Here is an 18,664-nt window from a genome sequence, read left to right as displayed (position 1 = left end):
AAGTAGAGAATATCAGCAAACACAGATGAGAGTGGCTGTCCACAGTGGGAGAACTGTTGTCTAGGGGATGATTTTACATAGATACATGAGGACATTGAGTTTTGTAATCTTTTACTTGTTAACAGGGGAGTAGGTGGTCATGTTATTCTCTGTTCTTTTCTGTTCATGTGAAATCCTGTAAAAAATTACCAAGCTTCCTATACTCTAAGAGGGTTGGCTGTATCTCATGTCCCCTGCATGTCCCCTGCCCCCACAGTGGCATCACCCCTTCAACATACTTTCTTGCCTGGGTTTACCAGCTTACTGGTGAAGGTTTTTGCATCCATGTAACTTTCTGTACTGCTTTCAAAGTCTTTTGATTATCACTTTGGTTAAATCAATGGCTACTATTTTACAGTGTTCTCTGATTTTGATTTGGTCAAATGTTTTGAGCCCTTTAACATCTTTGACAAACCTCCCCTAAATTGAATTCTAACTTAAGCATCTTTAACCTTGAATTAATTATGAAAATTTCCAGTTGGGTCCCTGGAAAGATTCAAAATATATATCTCCCATCTTAATAGGATATTAAATGATTAGAAAAGATGCCTGCTATTATAATTTCTTCTCAAGATTATACTGACGATCCTGGCAGGATCTGTGAAGTAAGATAAATATTTGAAAGAATAAAAAATATTGTCATTATTCACAGATGCTATGATTGCTTATGTTAAATATCTAAAGGAGATTTTAGTTAAGTATTAGAAACAATAAAATTAATAAGGTGGCTGGATACATATCAAAATGTAAAATTAATTGAACATTCATAAACAAGTAGGGATCAATTGTATGAAATAATTTTTAACAGGTACTATTTAGAAAATACTTCATGAAAATATGAAGTATTTAGGGGTTAATATAATAAAGGATGTATAAATCCTTTATGAAAAAATTATAAAATATATTGAAAAACATTTTTAAACAAATATGCAGAGATATAAAATATTCTTAAATGAAACATTCAGTAGAGCACATATTCTTTAATGAAACATTCAGTAGAGCAAAGATACAAATTCTTACCAAAGTGATCATATATTTAATGTAATTGTAGGCAAAATCTCAATGGGGTTTTTCTGGCACAGAACTTGAGAAGATGATCCTAAAAATATATAAAAGAATAAAAAATAAAAATAGTCAAAACACTCCTGAAGATAGACGAAGGTACAGGGATTTTCCCTACTGAGATGGGTGTATACATACATAATGAGTGCGATGCGCACTGTCTGGGGGATGGACACGCTTGAAGCTCTGACTTGGGGGAGGGAGGCAAAGGGCAATATACATAACCTAAACTTTTGTATCCCCATAATATGCTGAAATAAAAAAACACTTTATACTCATTGAGATAACATACTGTTCATTGTGTGATAGATAAATGGTCCTGTGGAACATAACACAGAGCTCAAAACCAACTTTTACCTGCCTGGAAATTTGATTCATAAATGAGCAGTTAAGTCAAGGTCAGACTAGCATATACAGTAGTAACAGATTCTCCTTCACATTTCTCACAACACAAATCCAGTGTGAGTTGGCTGGGGTGGGTGGGGGTGGGATGCGTAATCTGCTCCCCAGAATCACTCAGGGATCCAGGCAAAAAGCAGCTTAATGATCTTGTAGCTGTACGTTTGGGAGCCTTGTGGTCGTTTTGGTCATTATGGCCAGAGTAGCAAGAACGAGAGGATCATGTGCCAGCTCATAAGTCCTTTGACTTAAAAGTGACCGCTCAGAGACCTTGTCCCATAAATTAAAAGCATGGTTCCACCTATCCAAAAAGGAACTAGGAAATGTGGAGAACTGTATGGAGATTCCATGAGTAACAAATATTACTGTTAGTGAGGATTGAAGATCATGGGGAAATCGATAGACTCTTTAATAGATTTAAAAAATAACAGTCTTATGGAGAAATGGTCAGGTGACATAAAGCTTTTCACAGAAGAGAAAATACACTGTCTCAAAGTATATGACATGATGCTAAAATTCATTTGTATTAATAGAAATTAAAATTGAAACCAAAATAAGGCACCCTTGTACACCATCTTTTTGATAAGGTTTAAAATGTGTGAAAATGATCAGGATGTGGAGGAACTTGAACATTCATCTAATGTTGGTTGGGGTGTAATAGTAAAGTAACTTTGGAAATCAGGTTACCATCGAGTAAGGTATTGAACCTATGCATTTCTGTAACACTAGAATTTATTTCAACAGACCATGAGTACAGTACTCATTCAACAGAATATGTGTATAAGAATGTTCATACAACATGACTCATAATAGCCCCAAACTGAAAACAACCTAATTTTGGTAAAAGAAGACTGAATCAATAAATGGTAATATAGTCATACAATAAAATAAAGTTCAGCAGTGAAAATGAATAAATGCCAGCTAAATGTCTCAACATAGATGAAGCTCAAGAACATCAAGTTTTTGTTTTTTTGAGACAGAGTTTCACTCTGTTGCCTGGGCTAGAGTGCCCTGGCATCTGCCTAGCTCACAGCAACCTCAAACTCCAGGGCTCAAGCAATCCTTCTGCCTCAGCCTCCCAAGTAGCTGGGACTACAAGCATGTGCCACCATTCCCAGCTAATTTTTTTCTATATATTTTTAGTTTTCCAGCAAATTTCTTTCTATTTTTTTTTTTTTTAATTTAAGTAGAGATGCGGTCTCGCTCTTGCTCAGGCTGGTCTCGAACTCCTGAGCTCAAACGATCCTCCTGCCTTGGCCTTACAGAGTGCTAGGATTACAAGTGTAAGCCACTGCGCCTGGCCCAGTGAATGTCATTTTAAAAATTCAAATATTAGCTTGATTTAACTATTTAAAAAGTACTATCCAATTTCCCATCAACAGGCAAACTTTGCAGTAGTTGAGATAAAAATGCTGTAGGTAACATAGGAATTAGAGATGTACTTTTATGTAAGAAAATGACAATTAGTAAGACTTTAATAGGTTGTGAAATATATGTTTTACAATGTTGATAATGAAAAATAACACCCTATTAACACCCACTTTATCAGTGCCTCCAATGCATTATTTTTTAGGATAATCAAATGAAGTTGTCAAATAGAATGAGTATACTCTTTTTTGTGCACCTGTGACATTAATCAATTTTTCTCCCCAGGTGGCATGTTAATTCCATCCAGGCTGCTCCCCAACAGATTAAAGTATTAAAAAAAATACTTGATTCCTGTGGGGGAAGAACTGTTGAATTGATCCTCAAATTTGGAGCCCAGCCCTCAGAGACTCTCTTCCCCACACCCAAGCCCCCAGGCTGTGCCTCCCCAAAGCTGAGCGCACACCTGGGGGCTCAGTTTCTCCTGGTTCCTATTCCTCACAGCTATGGTCTAGCTGATTTACTGTCACCCTCCGAACTCATGGACGTGGCCGGGAAAGTGCCTCAAAGGGAGGGGGGGGCAAATGCTGGTGGCAGAATCAGGACAGTAGACAGCTGCAAGTCTCCGACCCCTCCCTACCCTGTGTTTTTGTGAAGCCTGTCTGCTTGGCTCCTGGGGCCCAGTCATCCCAGCATCCTGGGAATGAGCCTCAATTATGAGCCACCTGAAAACTTGGGACATCTTGCTCCGCTGGACCAGTGGAGGCGGCTAGGTGAGAGGGAACGGCTCGAAGGACATCAGGGGTGAAGCTAGTTGGTGACCCTGGCACAGGGACAGAGAGAGGAGGACTTGCCTCCATGAAATAACAGGTGGGTGGGGTCAGGAGTGGGGGAGTGTGAGGTCACAGGGGTGACATTGTGACGCACCTGGAGCGGAGTTGGGGATTGGCCGGGCAGGCAAAGTGTAGTGATGAAAAGCTGGTTGCCGAGCTTGAGTGCAGCAGAGCCCGCATGGACTTGAAGGGCTGAACTTGGGCTCCAGCACCCGCCCTTTGGCTGTGACCACCTTCCTGTGGTCATGTCTCAAGGTCACCCTCTTGCCTGCCTCTTCCAGTGAGTCTCATCTATTCTACAGCTTCCTCCCCTCTGCTTCCTAATCCTCCATGACTTCTCAGTTTCTGGCTGCCACAGTCCTCCACTTTGCCACTTTGGTTTCCAGAAATTTCGTCCGGAGCCAGCCCTGCTTTCCAGAGTCTTCAGCTTACCTGCTCATTGTCCCCTGTGTGTCCTGTTTGCCTGGAAGTCCAGATGACCGCAATGGAGACGGCCACTTGAGTTTTCTGGATCGCTGTGCCTGTGAGAGATGCGTCGTACATGCGCGGACAGAGAGAGCTTCATAGCAAGGTCGGTTTTCTTAGTGAGAAAGCCCACGCAGTTCCCACTGTAGCCTGGGCTGCACAAAGAGAATTCAGGTGGTGGGAATGAAAGTGGCCACCTGAGAGAGGTCCTTAGAAAATAAACCATCAGAGAACTCAGCTTTGTTCCTCACAATGAAATTGGAAAGTTTTCTGCTATCTCTCAATGATGTCCCGACTTGTGAGGTCTTCCTCTTCTGGAAATGGAGGGGTTGGGCTTATATCTGAGGTAAGTCCTACATCTAGTCCTAGTGAGTCATCAAAAGGGCTCAGTAACTTAATGACCTCAGAGCTGGGCCCTCTTTTGGCCACATCTATAAGTCCAAGCAGCCTGAATTCTTCTGGATGGAGGAGTGATGTTTTTCACATTGATGCTTCTGACATCAAGTTTTTCCTGAAAATGCCAAGAATGATCTCACTCGCTAGGAGATTCCCACCCCTCATGTAGCCCATTTATTTATTTATATGTTTATTTAATGGTAAAATTTTGTTCATTTTTGTTTTATTTTGATAGAATAGGGTACAAGTTGAATTCTGTTACATGTATATGTGATATAGTGAAGTCTGGGCTTTTGTACCCATCACCTGAATAGTGTGCATTGTACCCCATAAATAATTTTCATCCCTCACCCCCTCCCGCCTCCCTACTTTTAAGTCTCCATTATACCATTCTGTGTGCCCTGGTGTAGCCATAGTTTACACTTATAAGAACATACGGCATTTATTTTTCTGTTTCTGCTTAAATTTATGGTCAGATGATTTTTAAGGTTATAAATGAGCTTAATAACTCTGTAGGATACAAGATCAAACTACAAAAATCAATTGTTTCTATATACTAGCAATAAACAAAATGAAATAAAAATTTCTTTCAAAATAGTATGAAGAAGAATAAAATAGGAATAAATTTAGCAAAAAATTTGTAAACCTGTACACTGAAAATTATAAAACATCACGGAGAGAAATTTAGAAGATAGGAATAAGTGGAAAGACATTTTGTATTCATTGATTAGAGATTCAGTATTGTCAAGATCACAATTCTACCCAAATTAAACTCTAAATTCAAAGCAAGTCCTATAAATATCCCAGTAGACATTTTTATTGGAATAGACAAGTTGATTTGAAAATTTATATGGAAATGAAAAGGACTTAAAATAATGAAGACACATTTTTTACATAAAAGAATGAAGTTGAAGGACTTATGTACCTGTTTTCAAAACTTACTATAAATCTCCAGTAATCAAGACATCATGGTGTTGACACAAGATCAGGTATATAGATCAATGAAAATTATTTGAGAGTCCTTAAAAAATGTTTAAATTTATGGTCAGATGATTTTTGACAAAGTTATACAGTCTTTTAACAAATAGTGCTGAAACAATTGAATACCCATAAGCCGAAAAAAGCATTATTACTTCACACAGCACATAAAAACTAACTGAAAGTGGATCATAAATCCAAATGTAAGAGCCAGCACTTTAAAATTGCAATAAGAAATAGGGAAAAAATGCATTACCTTGTGTTGTGGAAAATGTTCATACAGACAACATTAAAAGCATAGTCCATAAAAGAAAACATTAAAATGGATTTTTATAGAAATTACAAAGTTTTTCACTTCTAAAGACACCATTAAGAAAACTAAAATACAAGCCACACACTGGACGATGAAATCACAAATAATATATCTGATGATAGACTTGAATCCAGAATATATAAAGAACATGTAAACCTCAACAATAAGAATAAAACTAAAAAATGTTCAAAAGACTTGCACAGACATTTCACCAAAGAAGATATAAGAATGGCTAATGGGCCTATGAATGATGAGCACATTGTGATAATACTCAACATTATTGACCATTAGAGAAGTTCAGATTAAAACCATAATGATATACTATTACATACCCACTAAAATGACTGCAGTAACCCAGAAAATAACAAGTGTTGATGAGAATGCAGAGAAACTGGAATCCCCACATGTTGTAGGTGGGAGTGTAAAAAGGTACAGCTACCTTGGAAATCAGTTTGGCAATTTCTTAGACTTACCACACAACCTGGTAAGTCTACTTCTGGGAATCTCTTTAAAAGAAATGAAAACACGTTCATACAGAGACACATACGTGGATGTTTCTAGCAGTGTTGTTCATAATGGCTCAAACTGGAAGCAATCCAAATATGCATCAATTGGCAGATGATTAAAGAAATGTGGTATATACATACTATGGAATACTATTCAGTAATTAAAAGCACACTACTAAGTACTAAAATCTGGATGAAACTTAAACATGCTGAGTGAAAGGAGCCAGACCAAAAACGTCTGCATATTGTGTGATTCCATTTACATACAATGTCTAGGAAAGTAAGTTTATAGAGACAAAGTAGGTCAGCATTTTTCTAAGGTGGGGAGTGGGAGACGGGATTAACTGCAAATGATTGTGAAGGAACTTTTTGCAGGTGATGGAAATGTTCTAAAACTGGATTGTGGTGATGTTTCCATAAGTACAAATTTATCAAAACAATTTGAGTTTACATTTCCAGTGGGCAAATTTTAGGGTATGCTAATCATACATCAATTAAGCTATAAACGTAAAAAGGAAGAAGAAAAAAGTTATTAAGTGGTGTTTCTTTTGGTAGACGCTTAAAAGCTTATTTACATAGTAAGCTTCTGTTACGATAGTTAGGAGCTAAGAAGTAATGGCTTTGGTTTCAACATCAAAAAAGTTTAGTGTATGGTATGGTTTCATGTTAAAAAATCAGCTTACAATGGAAACATATGTTAGGAACAATATTTTTGTTTGTTTAATAAGAGGGTAAAATTTCTTGTGACTTAAATTTTATAAATTTCCTATATTGGATTTATAAGTAAATTACCACTGATCTCATCACTGCTTAAAACACAAAATTATACGTACCAACTTATATTGAACTAAATGAAATGATAATGGATGCCATTCTAAACGTTTTAATTTCATAATATTTTTACAAGCTACAAATCATAAGGATTTAATGTATTAGATAAATTACAATTTCCCTATCCTTATCTACCTTTAAGATCTTAGATAAATCATTCAGTTAATTAATAAGTTTTGAAAGCCTGGAAAGTTTCTTAGTAAAAAACAGACACAAAACACTTATAAATAATGATAATATCTATTCTTGTTATTTTTGAATGGCAATGGCTTAAGGACAAAATATATATCCTCCAGTTGCCCTCAGAGGAGATATATATATATATATATATATATATATGCATGCACATACAGTATGTTCAAAATTATACAACACAAATAAATATGTATGTGTGTGTATATGTATGTGAATATGTGTATATTCATCTATTTCAATTGTTAATCAATTGTTAATATGTGTTGATGGAGAAAAAACAGTAAAACAATTCATGTTTTTTTTATTCTCTAGTTCTTTTTTTCTGTCTGGAAAAGGTTATTTTAATTAAAGATGATATTTAATATAAATATTATATAATTTCATTTATAATATATAAATTATATTTTATGATATATAACATTTATATTTAATATGAAGACACTTAATTTAAATAATTATATAAGATACGATAATTAGAGACATGAAAATATGTATACAAGAAACTAGATATGATTTCCTTCTTATTTAAGAAATTAATAGTTTATCCACAGGACAAATTTAATATGATATATATGTATTATTTAATATACTGATTAGTTAATTATTTGTTAAAACCATAGGGAATTTTTATTATTACCAATTTTTATATTTATATATCTGTGTATGTCTAAACCTATAAGTCCTTTCCTTTAAATTATTATATAAATACTTATAAAGCAGAAACAAAATGAGTGACATTTTTATTTAAAATGACTGGGCTATTTTATGCTTATGTGGAAGTTTCTTCTTGTAATTCTGTTAAATTTTGGTTATTGTTTTTTACACTCCTAAATCAGTTTTTAAAAAGAAGTCTTGTTTGCTTTTCATAATTTATTTTCAATTACAATTGTTACAGTGTTTTTAAAATGTATGAAATTATTTCTGACATTAGTTATGATTTATATCATGTCTTCTGTAACTACTATTTTTTGTTTTAGCTTTCCAAAATTCAAAACAGTAATTTTGTTCTACAAAACAAAGGAAAATAGGAATAATTAGGTTTGTTAAAACTCTTTAGGTTTTAAATAATTCAAAACTGTTATGAGAGCCATTGTCCTTCAACCTTGGTATTTAAAAACAACAAAAAAGTAAGTTTTACTTCCCTCTGTGCAAAAATTAAAGTGCTCCAAACCTGGCAAATCCAAAAGAGAGTTGATATTAGGTTAATTATATATTAGTAAAACATATTAATAGAAGTATGTTTTAATAACTGTGTACTTTTCAAGTTAAAAGAAGCATGCTGCTATTTAAACATAAATACTGAAATATAAACTATCAGATTTTTCTCTAGGATTCTAGGCTCACAAATCCTTTTTCATGTTTTGTTCATGAAAACTCTGACCAAGTGCTGACTCAAGTATGTGGGAATCATTAGAGACCTACTGCTTATTTCAGTATTTTGTTAGATCTAGTGGCCAAGCCATATCCACCTTGTTTGGGATCTATAACAGCAATAGAAAAATGTATGAAAACTTCCATTGATTTAGTTCCAGAGTTTCTACTACACTTACTGGTTCCTATCCTCCACAGACTCTTTTACTGGCAGTCACCTGGCATCCTGTGAAATATTACTGCTTTCGTCTTCAAAGGTCTCTATTCATTGCTGCTTCACTCTGAATCCAGCCACCCTTCATTCATCACCTAAAGAAAGAACCCAACAATAACTTGCCAGCATTTTGGGAACTATTCACAATAATTTAAACCTTATAGACAAAACAACCTTGATTTTAATGTGGTTTTATGTAGTTAATAATTTAAAAAAACTAAAAATTATGAAGCTGAGTATGCTATAAGAAACTTAAATCAGGCCTTGAAATATAAGCTTCTCACAGAAATAAAATAATTCCAGATGGTTGCATTAATTGCCATCATTCAGATATATCAATTGCCAAAAGATAAAGAAAGAAATATTTATTGTTGTGGTAGGTATGATTTTAGGTTAGTTCACGACTATGAAATGCTTTAGAAACAAAAAGATGTCCTATTATAAGATGGTGAATTAAAAGCCCTAGTATTTCTATAGGCCATGCTCCCTAGACAAGCAGCTGATTAGCAAATCACAGAAATGGTAGAGGTCATTGATTTACATCCAGAAACCTGACTTTAGGCTGGGCGCGGTGGCTCACGCCTGTAATCCTAGCTCTGGGAGGCCGAGGCGGGTGGATCGCTCGAGGTCAGGAGTTCGAGACCAGCCTGAGCAAGAGTGAGACCCCGTCTCTACTAAAAATAGAAAGGAATTATCTGGCCAACTAAAAATATATATACAAAAAAATTAGCCGGGCATGGTGGCTCATGCCTGTAGTCCCAGCTACTCGGGAGGCTGAGGCAGTAGGATTGCTTAAGCCCAGGAGTTTGAGGTTGCTGTGAGCTAGGCTGATGCCACGGCACTCACTCTAGCCCGGGTAACAAAGTGAGACTCTGTCTCAAAAAAAAAAAAAAAAAAAAAAAAAACAGAAACCTGACTTTAGCTTGGTCAAAAGGAGACACTAAGAAGAGAGAAGCAACCTCTAATATTTGGAAACTCACCTAGCACTGTTAAGATTTGGTGTTGCTAGGAGTAGACCAGGTATTCATAGCAAGGTGATAATATTTTTCTGCTTAATGTAAATAATTCCGCAGAGCACTAGCTTCAGAAGAGGCCGCACAGTGATTGTGGTGGATCAAGAGAAAAAGAACAACTCTCTACAGTCAGGTTTGTATGAACTAAAATAAAATCTTAATCCCCCCAGCTGTGATGGAATGGACGTCCTCTTGGCAAAGGGCACTGCAGAAATAACCTAAGGCTCAGATACTGGCTATGAAACGGTAGGTGCACCTTTATCCTTTTGGAGACATCATACTTTATGACAGTGAGACAACAAATCATGAACAGACCTAAGGCTATAGAAGGAAAATAGCCTAAAACAAACCTATACGCCTTCAATTTACATAAGAGACCTCTTGAGTTTCAGTAAACATCCAATGGCTTATCTCTCATTAACAGATTTCTTTTTATTTTTATTTTTTTATATTTTTTATACTTTAAGACAGAGTCCCACTCTGTTGCCCAGGCTAGAGTGCCATGGCGTCAGCCTAGCTCACAGCAACCTCAAACTCCTGGGTTCAAGCAATCCTCCTGCCTTAGCTTCCCGAGTAGCTAGGACTACAGGCATGCGCCACCATGCCCGGCTAATTTTTCTATATATATTTTTAGCTGTCCAGATAATTTCTTTCTATTTTTAGTAGAGATGGGGTCTCACTCTTGCTCAGGCTGGTCTTGAACTCCTGAGCTCAAACAATCCACCCACCTTTGGCCTCCCAGAGTGCTAGGATTACAGGCGTGAGCCACCGCATCTGGGCAACAGATTTCTTAAGTTAAGAAATTCCAAGACTTAAGACAAAGCTTCATACTTTAACCAGTTACAAGTCAAAGAAACTGTAAGTGCACATATAACATATAAGAACACACTTTAAGATGTCCTGCCATTTCAGGGAAAACAATACACGCCCTCCACATACTGACTTAGGGAGTTATTTGTAGTTCCTACCTGCATGAACCTATACAACCAAACTGCACCGCAGTAGTGTGGGCACATATTCTCAGGACCTCCTGAGGCCATGTGCTCCAGGTGAGCCAGTCATGCATGTTCAGATCAGAATAAACCTCTTTAATTATTTTAAAGAGTTTGGGTTCTTTTCTTTTCACAAGATGGTGCTCACACCTGAGGTTCAAAGAAGACTCAGGATTCCTTGAAGGAGGAGCCCAAAATCAGCAACAGGTAGCAGCACAGCATCCAAAGCCACCCACCTCCAAGCTTTCCCTTGGGCTGAACTGGTAAGTCCTCCTGTGTCCCCAGACCTCACAATCTTGGTTGATGGTCCTGGTATATTCTGAGCCGTGGATACTTTTTCTAGGAAGCTGTTTTGATGGATCCTAATTTTGACTTGGAGGTGCACTCTAAAGGGTCTTCTCCATTCATTGCCTCTTCCTCACCAAATTTCTCTGAATTGGCCTTTCTGGGCCTTTGTTAAATGAAGGAGGAAACTGAACTGTCCCATTTGTAGACAAATAAGAGTCTCAGTTGCTCAGCTCCGAAGAGAAAGGGCATTTTCCTCCTCCCAGCCAAAGGGAAACCTGGGTGACTGCAGGTGCAAGTGGGAGTGCTTGGGGTGACTGCCCCCGGTCGGACATGTCCCTGCAGGGAATCCCCAACAAAATTAATTAAAAGAAGGATCAGCCAGGAAATGCACATAAGAGCTGATCACTTGGCATTTTGAGTCTTCTCAGAGGAGTTAGAGCCCTGGAGAGAGAACCTGAGACACGGGTGAGAGGCGGGAACCAACTCAGTGGTGAAACCCTGTGTGATCCTGCCCACAATCAGCACACTCTGATCCACTACACTGACCCCTAGACCGCTGTTCGGTTGCTTCCTGTAAAGAAAAATGGGAAGCCAATCCTCTACAAGTGAGAAAAGGCAAGGAGAATGATCCTATCTGGGCACCCCGGTCGCATTCCGGCAACTCTACTCACAAGTGTGTGTGTAAATGGCAAGATTCAAAGGCGTGCCAGGTACGCTAGGACTGCAGCTGGTTAGGGCCAATTCTTGTGCACATGTTTTAACTGAAGGGCAAATTGCATCCATGAAAATTCAGAGCTCAAGTGCTCGACCTGCCTCTATGAATTTAAAATGTCCAGTCTTTCAAGCTCTCTGTCTCTGTTGTCTGTTCTGTCAACTCTCAACCTGCTAAGTTTTCCTGTTGCTCTTGAGGTGGACTCAAAGTTTATGCTATTTGTCATTCAAAGCTACTTGGAGATCTTACAGCCAGTTCAAGCTAAAACACAAAGATTGAGCACTCTTTTTCCTCTAAGGAAAAGAAAGAAAAAAAGGATAAAAGGGTCTTTTTAAAATCAGACTGCCACCAAACTCTTTTATCCAACACTTTGGTCCATAGGCTTAATTAGCTTAACTCTCAGGGCCATGAAAATTCAAACATATGAAAGAGACCAGTTTTGTCAGAGGTAATTCTGGTCCAGTGATGTTTTGTAAACCGGGGAGTTTCTATCAGAACCTCATGGCTAGAATTGTGAGGTTAAAGGTAATGGAACATTGTGTGTGTGTGTACGTGTGTGTATGTTTATATGTGTGCATGTGTTTAGATTTATTTGTGGATATCCATGTAGTATGTGTTGTGTTTACATGATGCCAGACTGGTTTATACATAAGGCAGCACTCCTAACTTACTTAAAAAGAAGCAAGATTACTCTGTATTTCCTATGAATTTAGTAAACTTTGGTAAATGAATTGGCTTATTTAAACAGGGTAAGTATGAATGGTGAAGTGAAAGTGAAAATTTTTTCAAATTGTGAGCATACATTTTTATGTATGCTCCTGGACAGTTTGATGTGTTTAAAGTGTCAGTTTTTAGCACAAAAATCTTACAACTCTAAACCCATCCTAAAGCAAAATGGTCTGTGTTTGTATCATTTCTGATAAGTTAGGGATATTTAATGTTAGTCTCACAATAACAGCAAAATCTCCTGCCTTATGAACAAAACTGCCCATGTGTTTAATGTTCTTAAGTATCTAAAAAGGGAGACAGGCTGAACTAAAATAAATGGTCAAAAAATTAACATAATGGAAACATGAAGCACATAGGAGCACAGAAAGACATACTTATGGTCAAAAGCTTATGAAGTTATTATGGTTTTGGCCATTGAATCCTAGATACGATGTATTTTCTTCCCCTGATTTCAATGTCTGTGCAAAGGTACACATAAAATGTGTTTCTAACTCCCTCTTTCTATCATTTGATATGAACGTTACCATTAGGGATTTGAACCTGTGGTTACAAGGGCTTAAACTGGCAGCTTCAGTTTTCCCTTTGGTCTTATCCACTGTTCATTTGTCCAACTCTTACTACCTAGGACGTTATGTGTCCACTGCACAGACACAGCACAGTTTCTGCTTAGGAGAACAAATCCCTAAGCTGTTAAATTTTATATAATACTTTATTTTAGGGTAAACACAATGGTTATTACAATACAAAGAGAATCTCCAAACAGTATCCTTAAACCCACCGGTAACCTGTAATACCCCCCTTTGACATGTCATGCCTTTTGGGGCAAAACCAATGTATACCTTCTGTGTACTGAATTATGGGCAAACCCTGCCCTTCTGAAAGGTATAAAGCCAAGATGTAACCCAATCAGAGTGAGAGCACTCGCTGAAAACCTCTTGCCTGTGATTTTCTGGTCCATGGTCACACATACTCAGCTCAGGATAAACCTCTTTCATTTACTTTTCAGAGTTTGGGTTCCTGTCTGTTCACAAGATGATGTCAACCTGTGTGGCACCCAGAAGACTCACCAACCCCTGAGAGAGTAGCCAACCATGAGTGCCAGGTAAAGGCATGGCCCCCTCGGGTGCTCACACTGCTTCAAGATTTCACTTGGTCTGAACAGGTTAGTTCTCTTGAGACTGCACGGCCCTCACGATCTTGGTTGATGGTCATGGATTTTTCTGATCTGTCAATACTTTTACTGGGAAGTAGTTTTGAGGGGTCCTAATTTTGACATGGTGATGAACTCAAAAAGGTCTTCTCCATTCATGGCCTCTTCCTCCCCAAATTTCTCTGAATTGGCTTTTCTGGGCCGTTATAAAAGGAAAGAGGAAACTGAACTGTCCCGTTTGTAGACAAATGAGAGACTGAGTTGCTGAGCTCCAAAGAGAAAGGGCATTTTCCTCCTCCCGGCCAAAGGCACGCCTGGGTGACTGTGGGTACAAGTGGGAGTGCTTGGGGGGACTGCCCCTGGCGTGACGTGTCCCTGCAGGGAATCCCCAACAAAATTATTTAAAAGAAGGTTCATCCAGGAAACGCACATGAGAGCTGATCACTCGGCATTTTGAGCCCTCTCGGTGGTGTTAGACCCCTGGAGACAGAACCTCAGACACAGGTGAGAGGCGGGAACCGACTCAGTGGTGAAACCCTGTGTGGACCACCCACAATATCCATCTGTGTCATAAAGAAACTCACAGCAAATTGTTAGGGTACAATCCATGTTAGTCATGTGTTCAAGAATTCACAGATATTTCTGTATTGCATTCCTTTCTTTCTTATTCTTGTCTGGTTTTTATGGAGAAATAGTGTTTTAATTGCTAATGGAGACCTATGAGTCACAGCCAAGATGCAGCCAAATATGGGATCCTTAAATTAACTACTTTACTTCACCTACCTATGCATGTATACATACTAGGTGCGTGTCTAAGCAAACAGTTATAGAAATTGCAAAAATTTCCTAACAGCGAAGTGTTACCTAGCTAGCAATTGCTTAAAACAACAAAATATGCAAAGATTTGTAGTTAGATTAAAATATAATTTTAAGATCCATGGAAAAAAATTGTTTGTAAGACTGATTATATCTTCTTCCATCTGTATAGCTATATTTCCTTGTGTCTATATATGTTATGTATATAATATTTTGCTACCAATATATACAAAGGTACTTTAATTGATTATCTTAGAAATAATTGCTACATCAAATATTTTTCTAGAAAATAGAAACTAATTGAAATGCTTTTTTAGAGTATGTGACTTTAATAGTACAATAATTGACCTCTGCTCAACTTTTTTTTTTAATTCCATTTCACTCTACTTCACAATTTCTGTTACATTCACCTACACAGTGAGACTATTAACATGGACCTGAGTACTCAGAGATACTGTGAATGTCCTTCAGTATTCTCTCAAATTGTCACAGCTGATTCATACTTTGATGTTTAGCCGGGGATCCATTCTTTTTCCTTACTTGTTCAGCATATGGACAATGTTTTACTCCATAAACCGGGTGTCCTCTTAGACATCCTCATTCTTTGAAAGTCTCTGACTGAGTGACGCCATAAAGCCTCTAGGTCCAAACTCCAGAGGGTACATGCAACTGTTACTTAGTTTTAACATAAAATATTTCTGGGCACTCAAAAGCTCACCCAAAAATTCCTTGAGTCAATTTTGTTATAGCCCTCATTAGAGATTATATATTGGTAAAAGGAAATGTTGCCACTATTTACACAGACTCCAAAGATGCCTCTGGAGGCAGGTGATCTTCTGTTGCCAGGGTGTCTGGACACTGTTGGGATTTAAGTGAACAATTTGATACCGGGACTAGCTATATGCAGACACTGACTAATATGCTTGAAACATATCATCAGCAGGTGAAAGGACCATGGCTTCCACCAACTGATATGCTCTGCCATCCTTTTTGACCAAGAGAGTCTGTATACATCAAAATTTTTAGAGAAACACATGTACTATCATCTCTCTGGGCAGGCCCCTTTGAAGTACTGTTAACTACCTACATGGCCATCAAAATAAAAGAAAAATTTTCCCGGATTCATGCGAGCTACACCAAAGTGCACTGAGACAGTAGGAAGATCACCCCTACAGTGACCCGAAAGCAAGGATTTCCAGGGCTAGTTCCCAGGCCCCTGAAGCAGACATCACCAAAAAGTAGACAGGTTTTTCCCAAGATCTTAGATCAAGAAACCACATCTTCTATCTAACAACTCCTTTTTTGTGTGTTTTTTTTCTCTCTTTTTATCCCCTCCCCTCAAGAAGAGTTCTTCATAAACCCTTTTTCTTTTGAGCCTCCCTGTTCGAGGATTGAACATGGGAAGCTGAGTGGGGATTGCCTCAACCTATCCCAATTTCCCTTTTAATCTTCCACTATGACTTTTCTTTCAAACTATGACTCACTCTTACTAACTCTTACTGTTTTTCCAGCAGGTCAGACACAGACCCAGCATCCCTTTGCACCAGTTTTTCAAACCCTGGCCACACTAACTAATCAATCCAATTGCTAGTTGTGCCACCATGTAAATCATACAAAGGAACTTGAACTCATTTTTGTTTCTGCCAAAGTGAGTGCCTGGTGGGACTGGTCTGGAAGATGGAGATATGACAAGCAGTGGCATCCACAGCCAAAGAAAACATGTTATGGTACTGCTGCTGTTGGTGAGTAACTGAACACAGAAAAAGTGTCTTTTTCTCAGGTAAAGTCACTAGAAAGAAAATTTTTATCTCTTCTGGGTGACATTCTAGGGCAATATTGTGATCAATGGTTTGATTCCACAGGAGGCATTCTTGCACCTCTTAGATGATGCTGACACTACCCCTCATGATGTCAATGCTTGCTAAATGATAAGATGTTCTGGATGGCTCGCAAGCCAGGCCTCTGCAGCTTGCTCCCTTTGCTAAGTTGACGGACACTAATGATTACATATGGACAGACCAAAAGTCTGGACTGACTTGGTTTCGTGACAAAACCAAGCCCTGTATCTGCCAGAACTGGACCAAAGGCCTTTTGTATCAAATATTTCACAACCTGTTTTGTTCTCACAGACTGGCAGGGACACATGGAGATGGAACTGTCCATATTAAAGTACTGTGAAGCCACAAAGTATAAATAGTAATCCAGGTCTCATTTTCATAGAAGTACAGATACAGACAGAAATCAAAGAGCCATTGTTCCCTAACTTCCTTGCTGCTGCAAAGGGTTACTACTTAATTGCACTACTTGTGCCTCCCTGACAGGCACCCGATATGTGACTCCCCCCACTATTTCTATAGATCAAATTGCTATTGTAAATCCCAAGACTTTTCACTCCATTGCTGTTTAAGTCTTAAGACTGGTCTTTGAGGTGTTTTTCAAACTCTGCATCCTGGAGACCTGCTGACACCAACCAGACCCGTGGACAGATGTGGGAATGGATCCAACAGCCTCGAAAGCCCCTACCCAGGAAACCTACCAACTGACAAGATAATTTCTGCATTCCAACCCTATGAGCTCATCCCTCACCCATCAGCAGACCCCATTCCCTAGCCCTTTGCTCACTAAAGTCCCTTTAAAAACCTTTTCTCCCAAATGATTGAGGAAGATGGATTTGAGAAATTACTCCCCTCTCCTCGCATGGTGCCTGTGATAATAAAACTGTTTCTCTGCTGTAACCCCTGCTGGCTCAGTGTGTTGATCTCCTCTTGAGCAGCAGGCAGTGAACCTGCTCGGGCTGTAACAGATACTGGAGATGTAGAAGTGCCAATGAGAAAGAGCAAGTACAGCAAACTCCACACTGGGAGTCACAGGTTCCAAACTGACCCTCTCGGAAAATAACACTGGTCTTTTTGTTCTTAGGAGAACTCTTATGTTTTCAGCCTTCTCACATGTTTCAGTCACATTTTCACAGTGAAGTGTTTTCTGTACAATCCAGTATATTGAAAACTGAGTCAAACTGCTTTACCCAAAATTTGGTTGACAGCCTTTATAAGACGGCCTACTTAGGAAAATCTTAACCTTATCCCATTTTGTTAGAAAAATGATTTAGGTCCAACTGGTTTTTATAAACTGGTGAGTTTATATGTTTTACTATCCCATGACTAAAATTCTAAAATGAAAACTGTAAGACCTTTTTTATGTGTATATGTATATATATATACACACTATATATATATATATATATATATATTTAGACGTATTGGTGCATTATGTCATATGTAATATCTACATAATAAAATCTTGTGTAGTCAGCAAGAAATCTCTTCAAAAGTTGTATTTTGATTGGTTTAAATAAATGAACACTCATAAAATATTTAGTAATTAAATTAAATTATTTTTAGTTCATATGACAAGAAAAGTTTGGCAAATTAATTGGTTTAAAAATTAATGATAACACAAAATTAGAAATGTCTTTAAAGCTGTCAACATACTTTCTTGCCTGGTTTACCTGCTTACTGGTGAAGGTTTTTGCATCCATGTAACTTTCTGTACTGCTTTCAAAGCCTTTTGATTATCACTTTGGTTAAATGAATGACTGCTATTTTACAGTGTTCTCTGATTTTGTTTTGGTCAAATGTTTTGAGCCCTTTAACATCTTCGACAAACCTCCCCCAAATTGAATTCTAACTTAAGCATCTTTAACCTAGAATTAATTATGAAAATTTCCAGTTGGGTCCCTGGAAAGATTCAAAATATATATCTCTCATCTTAAAAGGATATTAAATGATTAGACTCATTGGATAAATTGTATAAGAAACATGGTCCAATGATAAGTGACACTAGATCTTACTTAGTTTCATTTATTGGTATGTTGTTGATATGAATGTTTCAAAAATATCATTTCTATAAGCATTGAAGTTTATAGAAGTTTAATATATTATCAGTCATAATTCTGGTTACTATCTGTCATAGATATAGTGACGTTTCCTTGTTGACT

At 37.7% G+C, this 18,664-nt stretch overlaps 2 long non-coding RNA genes across 4 annotated transcripts; one reads left to right on the top strand and one right to left on the bottom strand.

The window, feature by feature from the left end:
• Window positions 1–1,073: 1,073 nt before the first annotated feature.
• Window positions 1,074–9,058, bottom strand: LOC123629968. The gene is made up of 3 exons (XR_006732472.1): window positions 8,933–9,058; window positions 4,131–4,318; window positions 1,074–1,138 (listed from the first exon to the last, which is right to left on the bottom strand). It is a non-coding gene; the product is annotated as an uncharacterized LOC123629968 (long non-coding RNA).
• On the top strand, window positions 8,832–16,825 carry LOC123629969. 3 transcript variants are annotated; one of them, XR_006732475.1, is made up of 6 exons: window positions 8,832–9,010; window positions 10,041–10,113; window positions 11,110–11,235; window positions 13,708–13,863; window positions 16,317–16,409; window positions 16,797–16,825. It is a non-coding gene; the product is annotated as an uncharacterized LOC123629969 (long non-coding RNA). The 3 variants fall into 3 exon arrangements; XR_006732474.1 differs by having other exon boundaries at window positions 8,834–9,010; window positions 16,530–16,817; XR_006732473.1 differs by having other exon boundaries at window positions 8,836–9,010; window positions 16,317–16,817.
• The last annotated feature ends 1,839 nt before the right edge of the window (window positions 16,826–18,664 follow it).

Source organism: Lemur catta, unplaced genomic scaffold (genome assembly GCF_020740605.2).
Source record: "Lemur catta isolate mLemCat1 unplaced genomic scaffold, mLemCat1.pri scaffold_65_ctg1, whole genome shotgun sequence".
Lineage (NCBI taxonomy): Eukaryota > Metazoa > Chordata > Mammalia > Primates > Lemuridae > Lemur > Lemur catta.
Note: the sequence above shows the minus strand (reverse complement) of the source record. Positions and strands in the feature narration are given on the sequence as shown.